The sequence below is a fragment of the Sapajus apella genome, unplaced genomic scaffold (genome assembly GCF_009761245.1).
Source record: "Sapajus apella isolate SASKATOON/1434 unplaced genomic scaffold, GSC_monkey_1.0 scaffold8, whole genome shotgun sequence".
Classification (NCBI taxonomy): Eukaryota; Metazoa; Chordata; class Mammalia; order Primates; family Cebidae; genus Sapajus; species Sapajus apella.
In genome coordinates this window covers 17,766,213-17,793,279 of record NW_022436948.1, presented here as the reverse complement: position 1 = coordinate 17,793,279, position 27,067 = coordinate 17,766,213, and positions in this window count along the sequence as shown.

The window sequence follows — 27,067 nt, the reverse complement described above, 5'->3', positions numbered from 1 at the left end:
AGTTTTATATCCTTCCTTTGAAGTTAACATAATTACCTTATCTTCAGTTAAATCAATATCCTCAGATTTAATTAAAAGTTGTCAGAACATGTCCTTAAGATTTCAGTAATTACAAAAAGTGATATGCACATAATAACATTATAAATTTTCCTTTGGCACAGATTTTATATTTTAATATGCGTAATAAATAACGTATTTGTGTTTTTTCCATAAAACCAGGATAAATATAATTATATTATGAGTATAAACTGAGAATCAATGAACTGCAGGATATATTAATAACTACATGTCCTGATTTTAGCTAATGCTATGGACTGTTAGTATATACACTAATATGTACTACATTTCTGAAGGACTATGTTATAGCTACAATTTGAATTCTCCCAGTGAAATGTATTTCAATAAATCATGGAGAATTCTTTACACTGTTATTTTGAAAGCTCTAATTTTAGGAGGATCCTCATATAAGGAACCAATTTCTACCTTCCTTTCCAGTTAACTGATTGCTGGTAGTAATATTGTCAGCAGTTATGCAGTCATTTAGCATAAACTTCTCCATTCTAAATGACAGCTCTTCCAACATTAAAACCCATCACCTCTTTCCATAACTGCCTTGGGTTCACCAACACTTTTAGATACTTCTTAAAGCCACCTGTTCATGAAACACAACATTTATTTTTTTTTTCTTCAGCATATATTATGTTCATAGTTCTTTTAGCTAGTCTTAATATGCTGTATCCATTGTCCTGATGTTATACAATTATGATGATCTCATAAAAGACTTTCTGTGCCAGTTGTATCATCGTCCTACAATCAATTAACAGAATGCCAAAAAAGCAACTTCATTTCTTTGTATTCCTAAGGAGTCTCCTGACATAAAACAAGAAATTAAATCACCAAAGGATATTTCTTTTTCTGCTAAAACATATAAAGCAAAGCAGGGAGACAATGACTTGACTAAACTCTCAAACTTTGCGTTCCTTTTATGTACACAAATACAAAAATAAATAAATACATTGTACATTTAGAAAATTTTAGAAACTAGAATTTTAAATTTTCTATTATGAAACTTGTTTTAAACATTCAATGATGTGCTTTACTGGAAGATGAAATATGGGTAACTCAAATCAGCAAATTTTCATTACTGAAATGGTAGTGTGGATAAGCCATCATAATCAATTTCAAGTTGATCTTTATGATAAATTTGTTCAGAATAATTGGAAATACACAACTATGTCAATAGAAAAATTGACAAAATTTCAAAGATATAAAAAAACGAATACAATGTCAAATTCTTTGATCAACTTAAAGTCAGTTTGAATGACAATAAGCACTAAATTTGCATATTATAATGAAAAATGTCATGCAATTTACTTTTTGTTACTGATAATTTATTGTAGTGTGATCTGTAACTAATAACTTCCTTCTGAACAGTGATTTGGCAGACTTAAATTCCTTTGAAATATTCATATACTTAGAAACAGTAATTTGCCTTACTGTGAATTTATTCTATGGGCTAAAGAAATGTACCCACAAATATTTCTTTATAGGTGTCTTCATTGTGTTATTATTTGTAAAGGCAGAAAATACTGTGTATATTCTGAATGGTCAAAATAAAGGATAATTATGCAGTGGCTTGTATACATTCATTATACTCTACTTTCCTGAGCAATTTTTCATACATTTAATAATCTCATAATTCATTTTTGATAAGAAAATTATGGGATACAATGAGCTTTATATAACATTAAAAAGAGTTTTAATTTTTTATAATGCCAAAACCAGGGGAAGAAACACCAAAATACTAATTTTAATGTAAGCATTATTTTTAATTTCAATATATTTGCCCTAAGAGAGGATAAAAATTCACAGGGATTTCACAGAGGTAATGGTAAAGCTAGGATAGGTAACATGTTAGGGATTTTACTGTATTTCACAACATTTATGTGTTGTAGTCCTAACCTTCAGTACTTCAGAATGTGACTGTCTTTGGAGATAAAGTCTTCAAAGAGGCAAAGTTATATTAACAATGAGGTCATTAAGGTGGACCCTATTCCATATGACTGATGTTTTTATGAGAAGAGAAAATTAGGACAGAGACACATATTAGAAAGGAAAGACTGTGAAAGTACAGAGAGAAGGCCATTTACAAGCCAAGGAGAGAAACTCCAAAAGGGAGTAACCCTGCTAACACCTTGAGCTCAGACTTCTAGCCACCGGAACTTGAAAAAATAAACTTTTGTTGTTTATGTACCCCAGTCTTTGGTACTTTGCTATGGCAACCTTGGCAGAGTCATACAGAACATAGTCACTAAGTAAGAAGATAAGAATGACTGGAATTTGCCAATAATGCAAACTATAAGGTCTATATGAAAGTGGAACTATCATTCACAAAATTGGGAGAGCTTCACCATTACCAATTTTTCAACGCTTAATATTTTTTTTCTTTCTCAGGCTTGTGTCTGCTTCTTTTCCATTTGGCCTGATGTTCTTTTGCAAAGTCTCTCCTTCTTCAAAAGTTCAAGGTGTGAATATGCAACAGCCGATTGTGAACATCAAGGGTTTTTTAAATCTTGTAATAAAAAAAAACAGAAAGCCTTACCATTCCGAAATTATAAACTGGGTTTGTGATTTTTGAGGTTGAAGCTTGAATTTAGCTTCAGAGCAGGCAAGTTTATAGTGTGCAGATAATCACTTTAATGGACTTTCAATTTTGCAATGTTCAAACAAAGTTCCCATTCTGAGATGCTGACTCTCCAGACACCATGGCTCCAATAAACTAAACTATGCTACCAAATGATATAAGACTCTTCATTTATTGTCTGTATATCAAGATCCCACTTAGAAATGTTTCTTTTGTAAATATGGATTTAGACTGCACTTTTTCTAATTATATTTATTGTTTCTTGGCAAATGTATTTTGTGTGTGGTCTGGTTCAAGCATTTGATCAAAGGATATTAAGACCAGAGATGCTGTGTTATATGTGGATTCATGCTGTCTGAGAGATCAGAAAGAAGAACCAACTGGGATTTCTGAAATCTAGTCCACAATCTACAATTCGAGATTCATGCGTGCTGTTATTTTTATATGGAATAACTCAGATATGGACAAATGCAGTGACATAGAATTCATATGTTCAGATAGATTATACTCACGAAGCCTAAGGCATATCCAACCTCTGTATGTAGAGAACATGGTTTTCCATAAAGTGTGTTAGAATTCTCAAGTTCATTTGTCTTGGAAAGCATACTGTCCTGGGGAGAAAACCAGCACTAGGGAGGAACTGAGACTTGACAAGGGAGGTGTACCATTTTCTCTTTCCCCTAGGGAGTTCAGGTACTGAGTTTTAGGTAAGAAAGGCCCAAAAATATGCCCTGGGAAACAGTAAGGCAGCTTTTGTAACAAAGAGAGCCCAAGCTGGCTCACAGAAAGGTTATGTAGCACAGAGCAGACAGAATTTGTCCTTGTTCCAAGTTGTCTGTGTATTAGTTCTCCTTTCATAGACTCATATTTACTGAATTGCACTCCGGATTCTAGAAAGGTGATTGTGCTGTTAAACAGTTTTCTATGCACCTAGTTGCCAAGGCCCATCCAACTAACAGATTTTTCGGGAAAATTAAACAGAGCCCACTGACTATGAGAGACAATATGAATTTTAGAACAAATGTAATGAAATCAGATTCTAGTTTGCTTTTGAAGTATAAAAAGATTTTTGACATTGAACCAAGAATCTTTACTATCTATGCTTCCATTCTTAAATAAATGTCTTGGATAAGGTGATCTTTATAGTCAGCTACCAGCAGCTAAATTTTCTGGTTTAATACATCTCACTGAAATATCTGAGTCATCATTTTTGAACAGCAGATATTGTACTGAGTTGTAAACGTTAAGAGAGGATTATACCGTTTTAATTAGACCCGGAATTGAATCACAACTGATGCCAAATGAGGTCCTTCTTAATTGTTTTTCTTTAAAAGAAAAAAAAAACATGGGGAATGTGGACTGTCGTTCCTCTTCTTGCCACTCTTCTTCACTTTCCCCCACAGGAAGACTAAACATGACCTTTCCAGTAAAGTCTTCTGATTATTTTCTGAAAAGCGAATTGCGCTAATACAAAAGTGGTCTTTTAAAAAATATGGATTAAAAGTCCATATAAGTATTTCCATTTTTTATTTGCTATCATTGCTTTTGACTCATCATCTTCAAAGTCTTACTCATAATTTCCACATCATAGATACAATGGTTCACCAACACCTTTAATTCATATCACTTTTTAATCTCACTCAGAAATATCTTTAATAGAATATGGAGAATATATGTTTCAATCCTTTAATAATAAATATAGTTGTATTTAAATTTAATCTAATGTATCAGTCAGATACATTTAGATAATATAAAATGTTAGATATCCTAACTCTCTGAGTCTCTCCAACAGCTTAGCTGGCACACACTGTCCCCAGCTGCCACCCAAGGCCTAGACGAAAGAGCACCAGCAAGTGGTTTATGTACTTGGGTCCCTAGGGCAGCGTCATCATCAGAGATCAAACTGTGCCACAGCTCCGAGGAGTCTGCCACAATATGAGATTAAGAGTTTTTAGTATTTATGGACCTTAGGGGGTATATTCATGTCTAAAAACCACACACACAAAGGTCAGGGAGGACAGGCAAAAGGAGAGAGAGTGTGGGGCAGCTAGCAATCTAGATTGGGGAATGGGGTGTGGGCCTTATGTTTGAAGGCAGGATCCGAATAGTCCATTAAAAATAAGTGGTGGGAAATCAGGAAGCCCAGTCCACCGGTCAGCAAAGATGTCTCTAAATTCCTATTTCCGGGCACCTGCTCAAGTGATTTGAGTGTAGTGTAGAACTGAAAACTTTGTCAAGGGTGACCTCATCCTGTCTCTGTTACAACAAGTTTAAATAAACTTTCATTTAAAATGGATGATGAGGCAGCATAATGTTACAAGCTTTCACTACAACTAGGTGTAACTTAGGTACTAAAGTGACTGGAATTATTGGTGCAAGTTCTAAAACTGAGCACTATTTCTTTGTGGTCACCATTGAAGTAATGCTGGATTTAACACTAGGAACCTGACAAAATGGAATCCCAAACCTTCATTCTACAAGTAGGGGACTCAGGTCAATGGCATGTTTTTCTTGACACCCATGGTTCTAAAGGACCCTTTTACTTCCTGGATCTTCCTAATCGGCAGTAATGCTAAAAAGTTGCAAAGAGATTGTGCATCATATCTGCTTTCCAATCCTCTGAAATCCCCTGATTGATAAGGTAACTAATTCACTTCTAGTGCTCAAGCTTCAGAGAACCCTCAGAAACAGTATTACTTTTCTAACTTCTCCAAAGGAAGGATGCAGTGCAGGTTGAGAGCCAATGCAAATATCAACAACAAACCAAGAAAATAAAAACATTCATATTCAGCATTGTTTTAATCAAAAAAAACACTTCAGAAAAAAAGACACAAAAGCAACATTCTTCAAATCAAAGTATTTGATTTAGTGAAAATATTAGTAACAAGAAACATTCAAAGAATGTGAAGTTCAGTCAAATGAAATAGTTTACAATGTCTTTTGGCTTTTCTATTAGCTTTGGAAAGTCTGAATTATTTATTAAAATAACTAGGAATTCTCATTACTCTAGAATTTGTCATTAAGTTACTTGTCATATTGATCCAAATCCATAAAGATGTTAAGGAGTTGTCTTTTTTAAATACTAAAAAACGTATTCCATGTAATTATTTTCATTTAAAGTTTATAACAATTGTCTATTTTTTTCATTTATTACTTGAAAATATAAAAACACTTATATGATGTATTAGTCTGTTCTTATGCTGCTAATAAAGACATCCTGGGCTGGGTAATTTATAAAAGAAAGAGGTTTAACAGACTCCCAGTTTCATATGGCTGGGGAGGTCTCACAAATGTAGTGGAAGGTGAAGGAAGAGCAAAGGCATGTCTTACATGGCAGGCAAGAGGACATGTGCAGGGGAACTCCCCTTTATAAAACCGTTAAGTCTCATGAGACTTATTCACTATCAGGAGAATAGCATGGGAAAAACCTGCTTCCATGAGTCAATTATCTCCTACTGGGTCCCTCCCATGACATATGGGGATTATTACATTCAAGGTGAGATTTGGGTGGGGACACAGAGCCAAACCATGTTATATGAATTAAAGTAAATTCTTTCTGTTTTTCCAATACAGTCAGCCCTCTATGTATGTGAGGATTTGTTCCAGGACCACTGAAGATTCTCAAATTTGTGGATGCCCAAATCCCTTAGTTGGCCCTTCTTATCTGGAGATTCTGCCTCCAAGGATTCAACCAACTCCAGATGAAAAATGCAGTATTTCATGACATATTTTTAATTACAGAGACTCTAGAAAACTAAATTTTTGTTAACTGAAACTGTGAATGTAGAAGGCTTACTGTAATTTATTTGCTTGATGAAACATTAGTATACTGTAAGTGATTTAAATTAGTTTCCTGCAAATATTTCAGTGGAGTAACACAGTTTCCTTGCTGATTACTCTCATGTGACAATTTAAGAGCCTCTTGTGTTACAGGTAATTACATTTTGTGTTAGTCCATTTTGGGTTGCTTCAAAAGAATATCTGAGACTGGATACTTTATAAAGAAAAGAGGTTTATTTTGGCTCAGAATTCTGCAGGCTCTACAGGTATGGTGCTAGCATCTGTACCTATTCTGGTGAAACCTCAGGCAGCTTTTACGCATGGCAGAAGGTAAAGAATGTGTCACAACGAGAGAAAGAGAGAAAAAGAGCTGCCAGTCTCTTTTTAAAAACCAGCTCTTGTGTGAGCTAACAGTGTGAGAATTCACTCATTACCACAAGGATGGCACCAAGCCCTTCCTGAGGGATCTGCCCCAATTACCCAAACACCTCCCACCAGACCTGACTTTCAACATTGGAGTTCACATTTCAACATATTTGGTGAGGACAAACATCCAAACTATATAACTTTTAAAGATTCATTGTAAAATCTTGCATATACATATTTAAATATAATTATATCTTAAATATCAGTATATGCTATAAAATTTTGACAGAATATTATATAATTTTTCTTTTGAAATTACTATTTGAACTATGAGTGAGTTGCATTTAATTTATGTATGATATTTACTTCTCCCAAATCATCATATACTCTTGAGAGTTCATGTGGACTCAAATACCATCTCTCTTTAAGAACTATAAACGTCATAATTTTAACTCCATAATTAACCAATTTCTTATGCTATATAGATATTTAATTAAAATTATATTCATTTCAATTTTGTGATGCTGTATAGTCAATTGGGGCTTGTTTTGTTTTGTTTTTGATCATCTCAAGTAGTCCTTTAGGCATTATGAAGCTGTTCACTAAGGTTATAGTGCCAACCAAAATAGTCTGATTTTAAAAGTGGTTTGAAATGCCTCAGCTCCTGAGAATGCTCCCCAGCACACATGGCTGCTCATGTCTTTGTTTTTCTCTTAATTTTATCTTTTTCCCACCCAGGGAATAAATATATTAGTTATGCCTGTATTATGGTCCACAATTTACATATATTAATCATTTTGTATGACTGTCTGTCCCCAGAAGATATTGTATTACATATTGTATTAATATTCCAGGGCTGCTGTAACAAAATATAACAAACGATATGGCCAAAAAACAGAAATTTATTATCTCACATTTCTAGAGGCTAAACATCAGAAATCAAAATGTCTGAAGAGCTGGTTCCTTCTGAGAGCTGTGAGAATCTTTTCCATGCTTCTCCCCAGCTTAGCTTCCAGTGGTTTGCTGGCAAGCTTTAGCATTTTGGCTTTTGCTGTATCACCCTGAACTCTGCCTTCATCTTCACATAGTGTTCTCCTCATGTGCATGTCCCTGTGTCCAAGTCTCCCTTTTTTAGGACATCAGTTATGTGGGACTAGAGACCCACCCTACTACAGCATGATTTCATCTTAACTAATTGCATCTGCAATGACTATTTTCAAATAAGGTCACATTCTGAAGTACCGAGAGTTAGGACTTCGACATACAAATTTCAAGGGGGATACAATTCAACCTCCAGCACATACACTGGATGATGGATTTCTAAAATTATGGTCTCTGTACAATGAATGTTTACTTCAATCTAGTAACTCAGAAAAAATACCTCTTTCAACGTCAGCGTTAACAATTGGTAGCACAACATAACCCACGTACTCTGTTTTGCATCCTACACTAGGATTTTTCTCCTCTAGCCAATGTCTTGTGTTTGGTGGATTTAGGGTACAGAAATAATACAATATTTCATCTTCTTTTTTACCAAAGCATATTCATATTTCTGCTTGCATTCTTCTATATTTTTCATGCTTTTTAACATTAGAACCTTATTTCTGTTTATTTTTTACTCTCTTGTTCTTTCTCTGATGGTTTTCTACCACTAAGAATGTTGTACATTAACAAGGGAAACCCCAAATTAAAGGAAGCTAGTGGTTTGGCAGTTTAAAATAGTTTAGAAATAGTTTTGCTAAAATATATTTCCAGTGTCATGTTTTAACTTGTTTTAATAGACTGAATATATCCTTTATTAGTTGTAGGGCAGCTTGTGAATATTTACCTGCCTGTTAGGTGCATCTATCATAGGGAACACATAGGAGAGATTCTATTATAGGAACACAGAGGAGAGATTCTTTAACTTTAGGGTGCTGTTCATTTGCTGAGCGTGGGTTGGTTAAAACCCAAGTTTGGCTCATGTTAGTGGAAAGTCACTCAGTGGGGGAGAACAGTGTTCCTATTTCCTTATCTGTGTAATAAAAGTATTTAGTTTCCGTGGTCATTGTAAGCTTGCATCAATAACAATTGTTTTGTACTAGCGTTCTACTTTTTATCCAACCTGTGACAGCTGTCTTTTCATTTTGCTTTCTTAAATGGTACATTGAAGACATGCTGATTTTGTTTTTGGGTGGACCCAGGTTAAAATGGGAGCTTGGTAACTCTATCACTTTTGTTGCTTAAAACTTTTTCAGTTTCAATTTCCTCAAGCGATAGTGAGCTGATATCCGACTGTAATTTAGATTTGCATTTCCCTGATGATTAATTATGTTGAATACTTTTTATATACTTGTTTTACATTTGTATGTCTTCTTATCAATCCCTTGTCAGATGGGTAGTTTGCAAATATTTTCTCCAATTCCGTTAGTTGTTTCTTCATTTTGTCGATTGTTTCCTTTTCAGGGCAGAAGCATTTTAATTTGATGTGATCCCATTTGGCTCCGATTGCCTGTGCTTGCAGGGTGTTGCTCAAGAAATTGTGGCCCAGGACAATGTTTCCCCAATGGAGAGTTTCCCCAATTTTTTTGTAGTAGTTTCATAGTTTGAGGTCTTGGATTTAAATCTTTAATGTACTTATATTTGATTTTTGAATAAGGCAAGAGATAAAAATCAAGTTTCATTCTTCTGCATATGGATATTCAGTTTTCCATTTATTAAAGAGGATGTCTTTTTCCCAATATATGTTCTTGGCACCTTTGTTATAAATCAGTTCACCACAGGTGTGTGGATTTGTTTCTCAGTTCTCCTTTGTGCTTCAGTTGGTCTATGTGTCTGTTTTATGCCAGTACCATGCTGCTTTAGTTATTATACCTCTGTAGTAGAATTTCGAGTTAGGTAATGTGATTCCTCCAGTTTTGTTCTTTTCACTCAGGATAACTTTGGCTATTCTGAGTCATTAATGATTCCATATACATCTCAGAATTTAAAACTTATGCAGTATATCATTTGTGTTTTGAGGGGGTTGCACTGAATGAGTGGTTACTCTAGGTAGTATGCATATTTTAACAACACAGATTTTTCCAATCAATGAACATGAAATCTCTCTCCATTTGTGTGTGTGTGTGTGTGTGTCCTCTTTAATTTCTTTCCTCACTGTTTTGTTGTTTTCATTGTACAGATCTTTCACTTGTTTAGTTAAGCTAATTCCTAGGTATTTAATTTCATTTGTGGCTATTTTAAATGAGATTACTTTTATATATCTTTTTCAGATTGTTCACTGTTGTCATATAGAAATGCTACTGATATTTGCATGTTGGTTTTTTTTATCGTGGAACTTTACTAAATTTATCAGTTGTAATAGTCTATTTATGGAGTCTTTAGATTTTTCAAAAATAAGATTATATCATCAGCAATTAAAGATAATTTGACATCTTCTTTTTTAGCTTGGAGGCCCTTTATTTCTTTCTCTTGTTTAATTGCTCGAGCTAAGACTTGCAGTACTACGTGGAATAGTAGTAATGAAAGTGGGCGTATTCATCAGGTTCCAGATCCTAGAGGAAAGACTTTCAGTTCTTTCCCATTAAACATGATAATGCTTGTGTTTGGTTTTAATTTCCAGTCCATGTCCCTTCATAGTGTAGAATGTTTTCTTCCATTATGCTATTGATTATCTTTTTTGGTGTGTATTCTCTTTCCTTCTTTTAAAATGTTTATTGTTTGTATATTGTTTCTTTGTCTTATGTTGTTCTATATATCAAATAGTCTCCTATCTTTCAATTATTTTCTTCTGCTCTCTGGTAGGATGTGTCTAGTGTTTCTTCTGTTCAGTTTGTGTTTTTAACAATATTACATGCACTATGTATTGCTTCTAAAGGTGATTTTATTGGGGATAGTTGGATGACTTTCTGGCATCTATTCCACTACCTCCCATTATGTAGTAGCCATGAGGTTTGTGTATTTGATTGATTCTTCTCTCAGTTCTAGGGATGGAACCAGTGATCTTTAAGACAATTTATACATTTTACGCACCTTAGGATAACTGGTTTAAGATTGGACAAACAATCTCATCTGCTTCAAACAGACTCATGCCAACTAGTGAAATGGAAAACTCTTTCTTCTTCTGGGCACTGTTGAGGGTTTTTTTGTGTTTGTTTCTTTTTTTAAAATTATTATACTTTAAGTTCTGGGGTACATGTGCAGATCATACAGGTTTGTTACATAGGTATATACACACCATGGTGATTTGCTGCATCCATCACCCCATCATCTACATTAGGCATTTCTCCTAATGCTATCTCTCCACAATCCCCCACTCCCTGCTCTTCCTCTCCTAGCTCTCCACTCCCCAGGCCCTGGTGTGTGATGTTCCCCTCCTTATGTCTGTGTGTTCTCATTGTTCAACACACACTTATGGGTGAGAACATGCAGTGTTTGGTTTTCTGTTCTTGTGTCAGTTTGCTGAGAATGATGGTTTCCAATTTCATCCATGCCCCTGCAAAGAACATGAACTCATCCCTTTTTATGGCTGCATAGTATTCCATGATGTATATGGGCCACATTTTTTTTTTTATCCAGTCTATCATTGATGGGCATTTGGGTTGGTTCCAAGTCTTTGCTACTGTGAACAGTGCCGCAATAAACATACGTGTGCATGTGTTTTTATAATAGAATGATTCATAATAATTTGGGTATATACCCAGTAATGGGATTGCTGGGTCAAATGGTATTTCTGTTTCTAGATCCTTGAGGAATCACCACACTGTCTTCCACATTGGTTGAATTAATTTACATTCCCACCAAGAGTGTAAAAGCGTTCTTATTTCTCCACATCCTCCCCAGCACCTGTTGTCTCCAGATTTTTTAATGATCGTCATTAACAGATGTGAGGTGATAGCTCAGTGTGGTTTTTATTTGCATTTCTCTAATTACCAGTGGTGATGAACTTTTTTTCATGTTTGTTGGCTGCATAAATGTCTTCTTTTGAAAAGTGTCTGTTCATATTCTTTGCCTACTTTTTGAGGGGGTTAGTTGTTTTTTCTTGTAAATTTTTTTAAGTTCTGTGTAGTTTCTGGATAGTTGCCCTTTGTCAGATTGGTAGATTGCAAACTTTTTTTCCCATTCTCTTCGTTGCTGGTTCACTCTATTCGTAGTTTCTTTTGCTGTGCAGAAGCTCTTAAGTTTAATTAGATCCCATTTGTCTATTTTGGCTTTTGTTGCCATTGCTTTTGGTGTTTTAGCCATGAAGTCCTTGCCTATGCCTATGTCCTGAATGTAGTTTTTATGGTGTTAGGCCTCATGTTTAAATCTTTAGTCCGTCTAGAGTTAATTTTATAAAGGTGTAAGGAAGGGATCCATTTTCAACTTTCTGCATATGGCTACCAGTTTTCTCAACACCATTTATGAAATAGGGAATCATTTTCCCATTGCTTGTTTTTGTCAGATTTGTCAAACATCAGATGGTTGTGGTTGTGTAGCATTCTTTCTGAGGCCTCTGTTCTTTTCCATTGGTCTATATTGCTGTTTTGGAAGTTCTGACTAGGGCCATCAGGCAAGAGAAAGAAATAAAGCATCTTCGAACAGGAAGAGAGGACATCAGATGTTCCCTGTTTGCAGATGACATGACTGTATATTTAGAAAATCCCATTGTCTCAGCCCAAAATCTCCTTAAGCTGATAAGCAACTTCAGCAAAGTCTCAGGATAAAAAACTATGTGAAAAAATTCCAAGCATTCCTATACACCAATAATAGACAAACAGAGAGCCAAATCATGAGTGAACTCCCAATCACAATTGGTACAAAGAGAATAAAATACCTAGGAATACAACTAACAAGGGATGTGAAGGACCTCTTCAAGGAGAACTACCAACCCCTACAGAAGGAAATAAGAGAAGACACAGATGGAAAATCATCACATGCTCATGGCTAGGAAGAATCAATATCATGAAAATGGCCATACTGTCCCAAGTAATTTGCAGATTCAATGCTATCCCCATCAAGCTATCAATGACTTTCTTCACAGAATTGGAATTAAAAAAACACCTTAAACTTCATATGGAACCAAAAAAGAGCTGGCATAGCAAGACAATCCTAAGCAAAAACAAACAAACAAACAACAACAAAAAAATAAAACACCACCAACAACAACGAAAAAAAAAACAAGCTGGAGGCATCACACTACCTTATTTCAAAGTATATTACAAGGCTAGTGTAATCAAAACAGCATGGTACTGGAGCCCTAACAGAGGTTTTTTTGTTTCATTTTGTTTTGTTTTGTTTAATGTAAACTATGCAACTACTTTAGCTATTTAACTTTTTGAAAACTTAAGCTAAGAACAAATTGTACTTGACAAGATGAGAAATGCTGAGAGAGAGACTGGGAAACTAAACAAAAACCCTGATCAAGCCTTCCTTGAAGTATAACAACTGACATTTTGAGTCAGACTAAGTATTTTCTTCATAAGCTCAGTTACTTTAAATTAGATTGAAACTTGTGACATTTTAACCTATTCACTTTTCTGTGCTGTCACTACCATTTATTTCCACTGACTTCTTGTCTTTACATGCTATAATTATAATTATTCTTTTATCTAAGTAACATAGATGACAGTCATTTCCTAAAGTGAAACATTTTTTATAAAAAACCTTTGGGATAAAATTGCATGTTTACTTTCACTCTTTTATAGTACTTTTATAATTTTGCAATATTACAACCATTTCTTTTTATTTTATTCATATTTCCAAAAGGCTAATTAACATATTTTTATTATGCTTGCTGAAATTCTTGTTCTTTTTGTTTCGAGTAGGGTTCAGTTATTTTAAAGACTTTAGAGTAAGCAGTTCCTTTAAATATACACTTATGTCACCATTATTAGGGTAGAGTCCACAGTCTTAATTTTAAGTGGTCTGTTGTGCTAATTGTAAGCTTTCATATATTTATTAATCAGGCTTGGCAGCATTGCTTAGTTCTCATGTCTTGAAATCTGCTAGGGTCCCCTCCCCATAGGAGGAGATTATCTAAAATCAATTCTCATCACCTCATTCAAAACAAAAACCCTCCCTCCCCTCTACTCTGTAACCCCTTTATGCTGCTTTAGTACCTTTCCAAGGCACACACTGCTTTCTAACAAACTATACATTTCATTTTTAATCATTATTGTCTATTTCTCTCTGTTATAATGTAAACTTGTGAAATTCAGAAAATGTTCTCATTTGTTTCACTGACATATTTTAGTAGTGTCCAAGGGCCTTGAGTTACCAACAATGTGTTAGTTACACACACACACACACACACACACACACACAGGCACTCTCTGTTTTTTGATTTTGTGTTTTACAAAATAAAAGATAATATTATATACTTTTCTCTGAATCTGTTTTTATTTATAAATATAAATTATGACTATGCCTCAGCATTCTGTTGAGAGTTAATTGTTGTTTTTTAGTTACTCAGCATTACATAACAAAGGAGAATGATAATCTACTCAACTTTGCTCCACAGATGAGCATTTGAGATGGTTTCACTTCACCAATAAGTATTCATCTCCATATATCATTTAGTCCTGTCACTCTTGTACTTTTGAAATACCACCTTGGCACTGAGAATGCAGAGGAAAAATTTACCAAATTTGTTAATAGGTAAATAGATGATGGTAATACAGGATTTTTCTTGGCCCCTTCTCTGGATTCATGGCAAGGGGCCTCTACTTGGCCTGCTGCACTCAACCCTTTGTGGAGGGAGCACATGAGTAAGTGAGTGTGGGGAGCAGGTGAGTGTGGGATCCAGCCAGCTGTTCTGGGCACAGCTCTGTGCAGGGCCCACGCCAGACAAGGAGTGTCACCCTGAGGGGAACATGGCAGCACAGATATGAGGGTGCCCATGGCCCCAGAGCCCCAGGGGGTGTTTTACAGTGCTCTAGTAGTTTCACTGTTTGCCTATGGTGGTGTGTTAGCAGCTCAATTGGTCCTTGCTTCGTCTCATAGGGTGACTGTCCTCCACTGGCAAAAGCAAAGGGCTGGTGTGACAGTGTTTCTCAGTACCTGCACTGTGTGGGTTCTGAGATCTTGCCTGGCATCCAAGAAGAATGAGGTCATATGAATGGTTGAAGGATGGTGAAGGTGGTGAATTTTACTGAACCATGAAAATGGTTCTCAGTGGAGAGGGGAGCTGGAGAGGAGACTGGAAGGGCTGGTCGTCTCACTTGAAGTTGTCTCTTCCCTGAAGTCTGGTTGTCTCCCCAACTACCGGCTGAGTCTGGGGTCTATAATGGTACAGGCTGGGGAGTGCTTGCTGATTGGTTTGTGAGTGTGCAAAAAAGGTTACAGTGAAGACATCACTCAAAGATTGGCATAACAGTGTAGAAACCCAATTAAGAAAGGGTAGGTCTGTGTAAAAGAGGTGAAGGGTGGGAATCAATCAGAGGAAAGCACACTCCATAGGAACACAAGTTCTAAATCTGGTCTGAAGATTAAACTTGTAGCTTGACTCTCAGCCTTTGAAGTGTCTTTGGCTTGGAGGTACGCTGTTACTAAGTACCTGCCCCTATCTGCCCAGGTATTAGGCTGCCTCTTGTCATTGCCAATGGGTGAAAATTATGCCATTTCCTACGTGATTATTGGACTACTTTTGAAATTGTATGTTTTCATCTATTTGGGATATGTTGCCTTTTATTTGTTGTGTAGTGTAAAAATTATTTTAAGACTTTTCCATTAATTATTTGTATCTCTTCATTATAGAAAGTCTCTGTTGATATTGATTTTGTCTTTCATGTTTTGTAATTTTTTTCTGCCTGTCATTTTTGTTTTCAATTGAAATTGTGTTAACATTTTTTGCATATTGTGACGTTTTTCTTAAATTTGTAACTTTATAATATATTTTACTTGATCAATTAGAATGTGTAGCTAGAGTTTGTTATAAGTGGTTATTTCTTTTTGTATTAAATAAGGCTTTTATTCTAAAGCCACATCAAATACCAAAAAAACTGTTTCATTGACATAATTTATAAGCAATATATTCACTGAGAAGTCAAATGCAATAATTGTGGATTCAATGCCTCATGTGATGTTTTACCTGTGTTCTTTACACAAAGCTCAGTTTTTATACATGTAATTCTAGACTGTTCAAGTGCTATGTCACTTGCTTTTATGTGCTCTAGAGTCATTAAAGTTTTTAAGAGTATTTAAATTCCTTTACCTTACTCACTTTAGATGATATGAAATTTAAGGCTTTTAAAAGTGAGGTTTGGTTAGGCAAACCAAAAGTTCAATGGCTTCACAAGACAAAGGGTTATTTTTTGCTGAAGTAATAGTCAAACACAGATCTGATTATTGGGATAAGACAGCTCTCCTGGGCATCTTTTCCCCCAGGGACAATTTAGGATTTGAGCCTCTTTGATCCTTTGGCTCTGACCTGCTCTGTGTCTGTGGCATTCTTTCACTCAGAGGAAACGTGAGGAAACACAATGTGATATATTCTGGAAATTTATATAGGTTTGTAATAAGCATACTTAACTTCAAGCCATTCCTGGGCTATTCAATTGCCATTACTAAATCACACATTCCACCCAACTGGAGAATTAAATTAAGTATCTGGAGATATTTAACAAACATGTATTCGTGGACACAAAAATAAAGATACAAATAAGTATGTGATAAATTTTTATTGAAATTTGATTATTTTCTACAGAAATAAATTCACATCTATTCAGAATATAACTTTAGGCTAGTGTCATAGAGCATTTTTTGTGTGTGTGCGAAATGTGCTCTTGCACATCCTTGTTCAAAGAACTACTTGCTACTTAGTGACCTTGACTGAAACCTTAATTGTTTTGTGTGCCCAAATTTAATAGAACTCTGCTATCAAGGATGATGCCGCAAAAAAACATTGTTATTGAAATGCCAGGGGTTTGCCCTTGGTCCTGCTGGTCACTCACTGAGACAATGAGTATTGCCAGGGAAGTAGGCTTTAATTGGGTGTTGCAGCCTGGGAGATGGGAGATGAGTCTCCAATCCATCTCCCTGGTTAAATAAAATTAGGGATTTATGTAACAGGAAAGAAATATATCCATGTATGGGAAAACAGGAATTAGGAAGATGTAGTAAAGCACAGTTCACCAATAGGAAGCAGATGGCTGGTTAGTCAATAATGACAGGTGAGGGATCAATCATCTCATTGTCCAGATGTGTTGACCTGGTGAGTTTCAATTCATTGATGCTATATGGGAGGTTTGATGGCTGGTTTCCTGAGACTGAAACTCACGTAAGACAAACGTAACTTTCTCAAGTTTCAAGACTGGGAGAATAAATTTCTATGTTTATTCAAAAGAAACCATAAACATCAGTTCTATGGGACAATTGGACAGGTTTCAACATGACTCATAGAAATTAGTATTAGAAATATTTATAATATTAGTTATAATAAAATAGTAGTTAATATTTAAGAGGTTGTGCTAAATTATTTACATTCAATCAAGTTGCTTAAGATATAAAAATAATATATCTGTACATTTATATCCATAGTTATATATCTCGTTATCTATCTATCTATGAAGGTAAAAGAATAAAGTAATCATATCCTTTTACTTTAGTCTCTGATCATCCTAACACAATCTACCCATTAAACTCAATCTGATTCCCAACTTCTGCAGACTTCTTTATCCTCAGCTGAACCACCGGACTTTCATTTATAGGCTTAGCTCTCTTTCATCCTAATGACAAATGCTCTAGCCACTCAGGAGTGAGATAAGGAACTCAAATTTACCCCTTGATATTTGCAATACCGTTAACTTAATTTTGTGCTACAGTCTAATTCTGCACTAATGCCTATTCCTAGAAATATAGGCTGGACTTCACACCTCACTTCAGCTGACTGGTATTCTGTTTTACACTTTGAGTCTCAGTCCCTGTTTCTAACCTGCTTCTTATTTTATTCTAAACGTGAGATGCCATCTTACTATTTCTGGTTTCCTCTTAGTAATAATTCCCTAATCCTTACTTCATCTGATGTCTAGGATATTGACACCCTATGATAATCATCTCTGCTATAATCTGCCTCGGTCAAAATCCAACTTAAAGTTGTCATGGTTTATCAGTCTAGCCTTTCCCTAAATTAGACCTTACTCATGTCTACTAAAGTCAGCCACCCTGAGAGCTACTTGTGGTATTAACCTTCTAACTAATAAACCATCAAGCTCTTATCCTTTGGGCCTTTCCTAATCCTAGGTCCTGTCTAATTCTAAACTTTTTCATCCTCCATTTTACTCAGTTCTCCTCTTCTCACTAGGGCCATGTGCAGGACTGTGCCAGGTCTAGGTGAAAATGTTGTATGTATGTATGAATATTCATGTATGTATATTCATGAGCATATGTGTATGTGTTTACTATATTTTATAATAAACCATTATGCAAGAGACATTAGTTTTGTTGCTTTTGCTCACTTATCTTTATCTATTTATTTTAATTGCATATTCACTTGAAACAGCTTAAATTTCTTTAGTTAATTTTTAAATTAAATTATATTTTATTGTTTGCAATCACTGTTATCTTCCCTTGTTTGTTTCTGTTATTAATGTCAGGGCTTCAAAGAACTGTGGGAATATTAATTCTAGTTTGAGCATACAGATTGTTTATTTCCTCAAATATTAATTTACTACTGTGTAGAAAGGTGCCAAACTCTTCTGAACCCAAACTAAATGGTTGCATAGCATCTTGTGGGCTTCACTTTGGAAGGCATGGCAAGATGAAAGAGAAAAAAATATCTTATTTGTCTTATGTGTTGTAGCTCATCTCTAATGACAGAGTGGAGATTTGTCAGTATTGCTTTCATTGCCCATGATGAGTGAACTAATCCAACATTTCAGGCTCAGTATGGTCCCGCTTGGGACCTTATTCTGAGAATGCTAGAAGAATAAACAGTAAACTAGAGATCTTGTCCTGCAGATTTTTTTCAGGAGATCTGGAATAAATTCCAAGTTTCTAAATTTCTAACACACTCACTAGTAATATCAGTATTTTGGGCTCAAGAAGAATATTGTATCAAACATCCAATAAGTGGAAGATCCTGGGTTTTTCCCAGGTTTTCTGACCTGTAAAGAAAGATGAGAGCCTTCATTTCCAAAGACAGATATATGCAAATAAAATTTAAGAAAGAAGGGATGCTTCCCGATTAAATGTGATAGTTTATGCACATTATCTGGTAACTCTTTCTAAGATACTTAATATAGGAAGAGAAAAATAATTAACTCTATAATAGAAAAATCTGTCAGAAAGCTCTTTGGCCAAGTGAGTAAATTTAACATAAACTCCTGGAATAAATCTTTATCACATGCTGATTTACACAGAAAAACAGAGCATCACTGCTGTGATATTGGCCCCCTCAAAAGTAAATTATAATCTAAATTTAATTATAAAGAAACATCAGTTCTATGCAAAGTTCAAAATACAGATATCTCCCATGTTCTGTAAATTTGTTAACTTTTAAGTTCAGGGGTACATATGCAGGATGTGCAGGATTTTTACATAGGTAAATGTGTGTCATGGGGGCTGGTTGTAAAGATTACTTCATCACCCAGGTATCACACCTAGTGTCCATTAGTAATTTTTTCTGCTTCTCTCCTTCCTCCCACCCTCTGCCCTCTGATAGGCCCCAGTGTGTCCCCTCTGCGTGTCCATGGGTTCCCATCATTTGGCTCACACTTATATAAGTAAGAACCTGCGGTATTTGGTATTCTGTTTCTGCATCAGTTTGCTAAGGATAATTGCCTCCAGCTCCATCAATGTCCCTGTAAAGGACATTATCTCATAATTTTTTTATGGCTGCAAAATATTACATGGCACCATGTTTTCTTTATCCAGTCTATCATTGATGGGTATTTGAGTTGATTTATGTATTTATTATTGTGAATAATGCTACAATAAACATATGTGTGCATGAGTCCTTGCAACAGAACAATTTATATTCCTTTGGTTATTTGCTCAGTAATGGGCTTTCTGGGTTAAATGATAGTTCCGTCTTTAAGTCTTTGAGGACTCACCATACTCTCTTCCACAATGATTGAACTAATTTACATGCCCACCAACAGTGTAAAACAATTCCTTTTTCTCCACAACCTAAACAGCATCTGTTATTTTTTGCCTTTTAATAACAGTCATTCTGTTGTGAGATAGTATCTCATTGTGGTTTTGATTTACATTTCTTTAATGATCTTTTTTTCATATGATGTTGAGCATTTTTTCATATGATTGTTTGCTGCATGTATATCTTTTTCTGAGAAGTACCTGTTTGTGTCCTTTGCCCTCTCTTTAAGGGAGTTTTGTTGTTGTTGTAAATTGGTTTAAATTCCTTATAGGTGCTGGATAGTAGACCTTTGTTAGACACATAGAGCAGTGGAACAGAATGGCGAACCCAGAAATAAGATCACACACTTGCAACAATCCGATCTTCAACATACCTGACAAAAATAAGCAATGAGGAAAGGACTACCTGTTCAATAAATGGTGCTGGGAGAACTGCCCAACCATATGTAGAAAATTGAAACTGAACCACTTCCTTACACCATATACAAAAATTAACTCACGAGGGATTAAAACTTTTAAAAATATAGTGCCATGGAATACTATGCAGCCATAAAAACTTATTAATTTACAGAAAGTAATAGCTTCAACACAAGCAAAAAGAATGTCAAATCAGAGACCTCATCTGAAAGTCACCAACTTCAAAGACCAAAGGTAGATAAATCCATGAAGATGGGAAGAAACCAGCACAAAAAGGATGAAATCACCAAAAACCAGAATGCCTCTCCTCCTGCAAGGAATCACAACTCTTCACCAGAAAGGAACAAAACTGAAAAGAGAATGAATTTGACAAATCGACAGAAGCAGGGTTCAGAAGGTGGGTAATAACAAACTTCTCTGAGCTAAAGGAACATATTCTAACCCAATGCAAAGAAACTAAGAACGATGAAAAAAGTTAGACAAAATGCTAACTAGAATAACCAGCTTAGAGAAAAACATAAATGACTTGATGGAGCTGAAAAACACAGCACAAGTACTTCGCAAAGCTTATACAAGTTTCAATAACCAAACAGTGATATAGACCAATGGAACAGAACAGAGGCCCCGGAGGCAACACCACATATCTACAATAATCTGATCTTTGAACAAATCTGACAAAAACAAGCATCAGGGAAAGGATTCCCCATTCGTTCACTGGTGTTGGGAAAACTGGCTAGCCATATACAGAAAGCTGAAACTGGACCCCTTCCTTACACCTTAAATAAAAATTAACTGCAGGTAGATTAAAGATTTAAACATGAGATCTAACAGCATAAAAACCCTAGAAGAAAACCTTGGCAACATCATTCAGGACATAGGCATAAGCAAGGACTTCATGACTAAAACACCAAAAGCAATGGCAACAAAAACCAAAATAGACAAACAGCATCTAATTAAACCTAAGAGCTTCTGCACAGCAAAGAAACCATCCTTAGAGTGAACTGGCAACAAACTGAATGGGAAAAAATTTTTGCAATCTACCCATCTGACAAAAGGCAACTATCCAGAATCTACAAAGAACTTAAAGAAATTTACCAGAAAAAAGCAAGTCCATCAAAAAGTGGGCAAAGGATATGAACAGACACTTTTCAAAAGAAGACATTTATGTGGCCAAAAATCATATGAAAAAATGCTCATCATCACTGGTCATTAGAGAAATGCAAATTAATATCACGTTGAGTTACCATCTCTTGCCAGTTAGAATGGCGATCATTAAAAAATCTGGAGACAACAGATGCTGGAGAGGATGTGGAGAAATAGGAACGCTTTTACAGTGTTGGTGGGAGTGTAAATTAATTCAACCATTGTGGAAGACAGTGTGGTGATTCCTTAAGGATCTAGAAATAGAAATACCATTTGACCCAGCAATCCCATTACTGGTTATATACTCAAAGGATTTACAAAAAGACACATGCACGTGTATGTTCATTTTGGTACTGTTTACAATAGCAAAGACCTGGAACCAACTCAAATGCCAATCAGTGATAGGCTGGATAAAGAAAATGTGGCACATATACACCATGGCATACTATGCAGCCATAAAAAAGGATGAGTTCATGTCCTTTGCAGGGATATAGATGAAGCTGGAAACCATCATTCTCAGCAAACTGACACAAGAACAGAAAACCAAACACCACATGTTCTCACTCGTAAGTGGGTATTGAACAATGAGAACACACAGACACAGGGAGAGGAACGTCATACACTGGGGTCTATTGGGGGTTGTGGGGATGGGGGAGGGATAGAAGGGTGTGGGGAGATTAGGGAGGGATAACATTAGGAGAAATACCTAATGTAGGTGATGGGGGGATGGAAGCAGCAAACCACCACGGCATGTGTATACCTGTGTAACAATTCTGCAAGATCTGCACATGTACCGCAGAATTTTTACAGTGTTGGTGGGAGTGTAAATTAATTCAACCATTGTGGAAGACAGTGTGGTATAATAATAACAAAAAATTACTTTCTTAACTTTAAGAATAAAGTGACCAGAAATGGTATGAATGGTATGGCATCAGCATAATTAATAAAGTTTTCAACTGTAAGTTGCAAGATGTTAAATAGTTTTTTTTTCTCTAAGTAGAAGCTGATCACTTACCTCTGGCTTCTCCTTCATATATTCACATATATTAAATAGTATTAATTTTGAAAGTTAAGTAAATACTTATTTACTGTGTGGACAATGAGAATACGAAAGCCACAGAGGCTTGCCATTACTCTGGCCACTAGTCATACAGTCAACAAACATGTTTCCTTGAGAAAACTACAATGGTTATCCACAGTCAAGGAGAAACTGTAGAATTTTAAGTACTTGTAGAGTAATATTTCATTAAGTAATAATCTTTGGAAGGGGCAGTAATAAGAGAAGTTTATAACATACAAAATAATGGTTATGTTACTACAAGAAAACTATCTAACACTCTGATAGTTCTTCCCTGCTTCCTCTGTACTGCTCTTCTCATTTCTTCATTTTTCATGCATCACTCTTTTACCTTTTCCTTCTGTATCTACCTTCTTTTCTTTTTCCCCATGGGTCTCCATTTTCCCTCTTTATATGGCTTACATATATTTTGGATGTTTTTTCTTCCTGTTTATGTCATGTCTATTTGATTTTCAAAGCCAAATCCAAATAATGGTATATTTAATTCTTCTAAATTGAAACAATGCTTACATGTTTAAACCATTTCAATCCAAGTTTTACATTATCATACACCTATCAGAGGCATATATCATGCTGTTCATCAACTTAGATATTTTTGTGTAAGCATTCTACAGCTGTTTGCAAACATTTCAAAAATATAACTGATCATTGTACTCTGCACAACCTTTAAGCACTTATATTGATTAAAATAAATTTTTGAATAAAGCATTTTGTTCCAAACTGTAATTTACAAATTTCAGATTGGGCAATTTATTTTGCAATTAAAATATCTTGATGTGCACTTACTTTTATCACTTATTTTATTATAGTGATACATTAGGTTTGCATACATTTACGAGGTACATATAAAATTTTGTTACATGTGTAGAATATGTAATGACCAAGTCAGGATATTTAGGATATCCATCAGATTTAATATTCATAATTGCTATGTTTTTGAAAGATTTCAAGTCCTCTCTTTTTGGTATTTTGAAATATACAATTCACTGTTCTTGTATAAACAATAGTCAGGGCATTTACTTGTCTGTGTGTATGTGTCTGGTTTTGGTATCAGGACAATGCTGATAATGCTGATCTTGGAGAATAAGGGAGAATTTTTTCCTTTTCACTTTTTTTTTGTAATAGGTTAAGTATAATTGATATTGATTTTATATATTTGGTAGAATTTGGCAATTAAGCCATCTGGCTGAGACTTTTCTTTCTTGGGAGAATTTTTATTAGTGATCCAATCTTGCTACCTGTTATTGGTCTGTTCAGGTTTTCTATTTCTTCTTGATTCAATCTGGGTAGGCTGTATATGTCTTGGAATGTATCCATTTCCTCTAGGTTATTCAGTTTGTTAGCACATAGTTATCCATAATAGTCTCCAATGATTTTTTGCATTTCTGTGGTATCAGCTTTAATGTTCATGTTAGTATTTCTGATTTTGTTTCTTTGGGTCTTATATCATTTTTGATTGGTTAGTCTAGATAGCAGTTTATTGATTTTATCTTTTTAAAAAGTCAACTTGTTATTTCATTGATCTTTTGTATTGGTTTTTTAGTCTTTATTTTATTTAGTTCTGCTCTGATTTTATTATGTCTTCTCTTCCACTAATTGTGGTTTTGGTTTGTTCATTTTTAGTTTCTTGAGGTGCATTGCTAGATTATTTATTTGAAATCTTTCTACCTTTTGATTCAGGCATTTTAGAACTGATTTTGCTGTATGCTATAGGTTTTGGCATACTGTGTTTACATTTTTATTTGTTTAAAATTTTTTTTTAACTTTTCATCTTAATGTCTTCTTTAACCTAATTGTTGTTTAAAGCATGCCTCCATGTGTCTGTATAGTTTTCAATGTTCCTCTTGGCATTAATTTCTACTTTTATTCCATTGTGGTCTGAGAAAATACTTGATATGATTTTGATGTTTTAGAATTTTTTGAGACTTTTCTGTGGCCTAACATATGGTTTATTCTGGAGAATATTCCATATGCTGATGAAAGGAATGTGTATTCTGTGGTTATTGGCTCAATTTTTTAAAAATGTCTGTTAGGTCTATTTGGTCTATAGTGCTATTTGAGTCTGATGTTTTCTTGTTAAATTTTGTCTAAATTATTTGTCTAATGCTGGGAGTCTGGTATTGAAGTTCCAAATTATTATTGTATCAGATTCTATCTCTTCCTTTAGATAGGAATATTTGCTTTATTTATCTGAGTGCTTCAGTGCTGGATGTATACATGTTTAGGACTCTTATAGCCCATTGTGGAATTAATCCCTTTATCATTATACAATAACCTTTTTGTTTATTTTTACTGTTTTGGCTTAAAGTCTGTTTTATTTTATATAAGTATAGTCTTTTGATATGATGTTCCTATCCACATCTCACCTTGAATTGTAGTTCTCACAATGCCCAAGTATTGTGGGAAGAACTCAGTGGGGTGTAATTTAATCATGTGGGCTGGTTCCCCTCATACTGTTCTCATTATGGTGAGTGAGTTCTCACAAGACCTGATGGCTTCATAAGGGGATTTTCCCCCTTTTGTTTGGCACTCTTCTTTCTGCCACCATGTGAAGCAGGATGTGTTTGCTTCACCTTCTATCATGATTGTAAGTTGCCTGAGGCCTCCCCAGCCCTGCACAACTGTGAGTCAATTAAACCTCTTTCCTTTCTAAATTACCCAGTCTTGGGCAGTTCTTTATAGCAGCATGAAAACATACTAAAACATACTAATGCATTCTCCTTTCATATGATTAGCCTTGTGCCCTAACTACTACTACTCTATGTCATGGGCTCTATGGTTCCACCATCCCATGCCACTATGAGGAACTAGGGCAACATAGATGAGCTGTGCAACTCTATTGTCTTTCTTACTCATACTTTTCTTTTACTCATGTATTCTATGAAATTACTGTTTCCTAGTTTAGCAATAAATTAAATTTCAAGTGATTTCACTCTAATTATTTGTCATGCTAGCTGGCAGACCCAAACACTCTTTGAGTGAGTACAGATCAGCTCTTTGCAATTAATGTTAACTATTAGCACTGCTTCATGCGATCTTTGTTTTATAACAACTAATGGTACCTATGCTCATTGGCTTTTAATTTTATTACAAGGAAACCCATAATTTAGAAATCATTTGAGAAAAATACTAAGCAGCATATCTCCAAGACTAACATTTTGCTAAAGACCTATCCTGTAAATACAAATCTCTATCAGGCTTTCCTACTTGCATGTCCAACATAATTTAGGAATTAGACTCACATTCAAAATTGTCCTCTACATTTGCACTCCTTTTCTTCCTCTAGCTGCATGTTATTTCTCAACATTTTAAATTTTAAATTTTAGGTACTTAAATTGTCCCTCATCTTTGATCACCAAAGAATTTCATAAGTTGGTGGGATCATAGAGATAATCTGTGGGATCACAGAGATAATCTAGTCCAAACTGAAGTCCATAAATATCCTGCATTTAAATACTGAATTTTTAGCATTGTAATGTCAACATTAATGACAGATTCTATAGTTTGCTTTCTCATTCCACTTCTGCTACTATCATAAGAACATGGCTTATTTCCTCATACATCCATATTATTGTAATGACCTCTAATTAAAGAAGCTTCTAGTTCCCCTTTCAGTGCTGGGAATAAAGTGATACTAATATTTTCCTCATGTATGTTTGTTACCTGGCTTATTAGTTTTTACAAATCTTAAAGATGAAGCTAACTTAAAAAGGTTTCTGGTGTGGAATCGTGCTTCTTATATGGGAACGTAAAGTGATGATTATGAAGGACCTAGTTGGAAACATTCATTAGTTGGCATGTAAAATATAATTTTAATGCTTAGTAGAACAAGGTTTTAGTTAGCTAGACACAACTCACCAGGAGCATAAAGTTATTGCTATGGTCTGAATGTTCATGTCTCTTCAAAAGTTATATGTTAAAACCTAATTACGAATGTGATGGTACTAAGGAGTGGCATCTTTGGAAGATGATCAGGTTATATAGACAGAGCCCTCATTAATGAGACTAGGGTCCTTATTAAAAACCAGGCACTGCCTTTTCTTTTTCACTATGTAAAGACATGGGGAGAAGGCACCATCTATGCATGAAGAAGATGGCCCTCCCGACTCTGCTGACACCTTGGTCTTGGACCTCCCAGCCTTCAGAGCTATGAGAAATAATTTTTTGTTCTTTATAAGCTACCCAATTTATGCTATTTTGTCATAGCAACCCAAATAGACTAAAGTAGTTATTATAAAATAGGTTATAAGATAAATATGAATGTGCTACAAAGTGGAATACCACATCAACAAAATCCAGGCAATAAATAGAAGTGAAATATGTTACTGAAAAGAGGACATTAGATAAGCAGGCAGAGGCTGAACATAAAAAGAGACTGAGTTTGTTCACTAGCATGTCAATTAGAAGTGCAGTAGAAAAACTGCCCACATTCTTAGCATGGGACTCAAACCTCCAGATCAGTAAACACAGTATCCATGGCAAATTAGACATGGTTATTCTCATTTTCTTGGTTGGGTGAGTAATTTCTTTTTCCTTTCTTTTCTTCTTCTTGTTTTTTTTTTTTTTTTTTTTTTTTTTTTTTTTTT